Raw genomic sequence first — 4,679 nt, 5'->3', positions numbered from 1 at the left:
CTTATGCACAAAAAATAAGCAAATAAGTCCCCAAATTTTTTTTTGGTCAGAGCTTATTCTGGGTACAAAACAGAGGTTACAAGTTTTATGAACATGCGAGTATGTGTGTGATATTGCACTTGTCGTTAAAATTTAATAATCTTGTATTGTAGTTAAAAAATGTTCTATTATAATAAAATATCCTTATAATATCCTCTTAAGTTAAGGCCTGTTCCCTGGGTGAATTTTTTAGTCGAAAAGGACGTGAATATGAAGCTTAATTGTTTAAACCAACAAATTTTTCGAAGTTGTAATTTTTTGTATTTTCTTGTTTTCAATTTGATCAAACTAGAGAACTATGGGACGGTGTGATGGCCATCGTTTGGTCTAGCTGTTCTGTAGAGGAACTGCTTGTTTCAGACGGCGCACTATAGGAGGAAATGCACTTTTTTCGTTCAAAAATGTCCAGATCCTTCAATTTTGGTCCGATTTTTAATTTTTTTTTAAATTAAAGTTCATTAAATTCTGAAGATCTTGACGCTCGAAACTTTTGTCCCTAAACATTCATTTTGAGACGATATAAAGTTTACCTAATCAGTTATAAAGTGTACAAAATTGTTATGTAAAAAATGTCACTTTTCCACACTTTGAGTGAAAAAATTATTAGTAAACAAGTAGAAGAGACAATAGTTTAGAGCGTCAAGCTCTTCAGAATTTAATGAATTTTAATACTATGTTTGCTCAGGCAGTATCGCTACGGTAGCCAGCTGTAAACTAATGGTGATGTAAAACAACATGGCGCGTTTATCTTATGGAAAAATCTTACATATTTTGTTCTTTAAAGATCTGACGCAATTAAAACTAAAGCTGTTTATGTAAAAGGCAAACAAAATTGATTCGAAACATAATAAAAAGATTTCAGTTTCATGAGATCAGTCATATTTAAATTTCCGTAACTTGAATAATTGAGCTGATAGACTGGATTGGAGGCTCTGTTCAGTATTGTTATTTCTTAGCAGACGACACTCGCTGTTAATCTCGTACGTGTGTTCATGCCGGTTCTCAAAAAGAACACGAGAGTAGTAAACGGTCTTTTTTAAAATGAATATGGTAATTAAAACAGGATTTCAAGCGGTAACTACTGAAATTCTATTTAAGCCCGAAACAATAAAAACAGGAAATGCACTAATCTCCTTTCATGTTTATCGTGTTTACAACCAACCAGACAGTAAACTCTTTCACCCTTTTCCTAAGTTATCTCCATAATTCTGAATTAAAATCGAGAAATTAGAGAAATAAGATTATGTGCAACTGTCCTAAGATGCCCAAAACAATACGACTGTCAATCAACAAAACTTACCAACAACCACTTTTTTAAGTCCGCTTTAAACAAAAGATTTAAATAATTTAACTTTTTATATGCATAGCCAGAGAGGTCCCATCCAAAAGACTTCGCCGTTAATTCTGCGGCGCTGAGCGCCCAAGATCAGTGAATAAAACGAATTACAACAGATTTTGTTACAAAAGCGATTTAAACATAGAAATCACTGTTCAGATCGTGGTCTGTCATATTTTCGCCTACACCGTTGACTCATATAGCGCGCTTCTCAAAACGATTAAACGCTAAGCGCCCAAGATTTTAACTTGACTAATTCATCACTTTTTTGAAGGCAGAAATGGTACCCAAAGTAACATTAGTAACTAGTGTGTACATTTCGATAATAACAGTGTACCCTTCGCAAGAGGGACGAACGCTAAGCACCCATGATCAGCGAATAGAACCAATCCCAGTAGCTTTTGCGAAATATTAAACTATTTCTGGCTTTTGATTCGGGTTCGCTTGTTCACCTCTATTAATTGCGTCTAGAATCCTTTGTAACAAGGAAGTTTGAGGATACTTTACGTGTTGCTAGTGACGTGCATAACCCAGGAATCATAAAACGCTTGCAATATGTGCGCAAGTGCCAAGAGTTCTGGCCTCTGACTTACATGTGCAGTAATAACCGAGAAGCGTTTCGTTATTGTCTGGTCTTATGTCATCGATCTCATTGTCTTGAACGTAAGATGGGGCGAGTTCTATTTGATACACGCCAATTGTTATGTCGCGTATTTCTTCCAATGTAAGGCGAAGAAATTGTGGTACTTGAAGTTCATGCAGGCGATTCCAATTTGCATTTATGTAGCGCATATTGTCCACTTCTACGCGCGGTTGCACAATATTTGGCTCACGAGCTCTCGCTATATATATCTTGCAAGCTCTACTGTAGCGCCTTGCGTCTCGATAACAGGATGGTATCGATTAATTATAGCACCAGCAATACGAAAGAAGTCCCTTAGATTGTGTACATGAGCCATCGGAATGGTTTTCTCGAAGAACTTGAAAATGGACTTTGTGTGGCCATTTCTGGATTCCACTATCCATCTAGATTTCGTTATTAGCCGAACTTCGTTTGCTTCTTCCGTTACCAATTAACTCTGTCCTTATTGGAAAAATGGTGTTATCTTGGACACAATTCCTCAGCGATCGAAAAGTGGCTGGGCATCTCTATATCCACGGTCCTCTTTAAAAATATCACCAATGTCGAAAAATTCTCTCATACCTTCCACATCTCTTTCAAATTCGTTAATGAGCATTTGTGCGTCATTGTTTCGCGAGTCAGAAAAATATGGTCCTTGTATTTCAAGTATGTATCCATCTGGAGCAACAATGAGAGCAGGTTTTACCAAGTGACGTCCTTTATGTTTGCAAAATGACTGTTGAAGTACGCGAAAATTACTGCTCTTCTGCATGTAAGAATAAGTTCCATCGATGATAGCAATAGCTCTGGGAATTTCTGATTTTGGATTATAAAGTTCATTGGCGAATGATGTTACGTGTCTTTCAATGAATTCCTCTCTCCCTATCGCATTAAATCCAATGTTAACAGGCATAAATCGCTGCATTAAAGACTCTCTTATAGTATAAATGGCCATGCTTGTAGCTTGTCGGCTCGAATGATGAAAAATCACTTTCAGAAATTCATCAGAAAGACCTTGACGGATTTATAAAAATTGAGTCAGAGATGTCTACCTTTTCTCAAATTGGTATCCTATTCCACTTTTTAATGCATAATTACATAACTCTGAGACATTTCCTTTAATGTTAAAAGATTTTGATTTGTTTAAGTAATTATTTTTAGATCAAAGCGTTTTTTCATATGACCTTAAAAAATAATATAAAACAGAATACATTCAATTATTTTTCTGACTCTATAATGTATAGAAAGAACATGTTGACCACCTTTTAATTGTTTTTTTACCACAAAATAGAGTTATTGCTTTTTTATTAGTTTTTTCTTTGCGATAAAAATGTAAATTTCCGATTTTTTGTTAGCAAAATTCAAAAAGTTCTTTGGGAAATTTTGTAAGGCCTTGAAATCGAGGCCAATCGAATAATTCCTTTAAATGATAAAATTTTCACAGACTACAATGACAACCACGACAACGACGACAAACATACACCGACGTAAAACTATTTTTTTCTGACGCAGGGGGTCTTAAAACGTCGACATCTGATGGAATTCGCAAAAGGCATTTTTCACATAAAGCCAATATCTTCTTATTAAGATGAGAACGTAATGACATAAAATAGAATTCATTCAATTATTTTTCTGACTCTATAATGTATAGAAAGGAGATGTTAACCGTTTTTAAATTCTTTAAACACTTAGTTTTTAAAAACATTTTTGCAATCGCACTTTCCGAAATAAAAATAATATTGAATGGTTTCGAGTAGTAAATGCTGTAAAAAAGACATTTCATTGATGCGTAAACATAAATGGCTGAAGTTTTGACAGGCGTCATTTGAAGGATCAAGCTCGACGAAAATGGCTCATATTAGTGAATACTAATGCCATCTCTTAGAATTTTCAGGTACTTATCAGACTGCCTAGTAGAAGTGAATAAGTTTAGCTGGTATCTTATTCTTATAGTGACATTTTAGACAGATGGAAAAATCGCGCATTCTAAATAATAGAATAATCTTCAGTTTTGCGCTGAAATATGAAAATATTAATTTTTCTCTATTCTACGCTTATTACCGGGATTCATATTATTTAATTTGCAACAGGCAAGTTCTAATATAGCATTCAGGAAAACGACTCTTCAATACCATACTCCATGCTTATATTTTTAAAGTTAAAGTTTGTAGGTTTATCATTTTGTTCTAGCAATTTGCTATTTCAGAGACTCATAAAATTTAAAGGATAAAACACTTAAATTTTTAGGATTAGGTTTGCAATACGCAAATTCTAATGAACTATTCAAGAAAACAAATCTGTAACACCCTCCTTTGTACTTATTTTTAAAGTTAACGTTTATAGGTTTAAAATGTTTGCTACAATTTGTTTATTATCTTCTTACAAGGCCGGCAGAAAAGTTTTAGTTTGGGTCGGGAATGAATTTTATCCCCCCCCCCTATAAAATTTACTCAAAAATTTGTTTAGCATAATATTTTGAAAAATTGTTTTGTAGGTCCGTGTAGATACTCAGTCAAGAGTTTTCCAAATTCCGTGTGCGTAGGACGGGAGGTGCAGTGCGGTAGTTTCCGAAATATACTTTGGAAAGTTTACTATACTGAGAGCAAGAAAAATTTCTTGCATGGGAAATTCCCCACCCGCCTGAGTTTTAGGTGGGGACTACCTCAAACACCCAACAACGCT

Source organism: Belonocnema kinseyi, chromosome 7, assembly GCF_010883055.1.
Source record: "Belonocnema kinseyi isolate 2016_QV_RU_SX_M_011 chromosome 7, B_treatae_v1, whole genome shotgun sequence".
NCBI classification, from domain to species: domain Eukaryota; kingdom Metazoa; phylum Arthropoda; class Insecta; order Hymenoptera; family Cynipidae; genus Belonocnema; species Belonocnema kinseyi.
The sequence above is the reverse complement of the archived record's forward strand: the minus strand, read 5'-3'. Positions refer to the sequence as shown.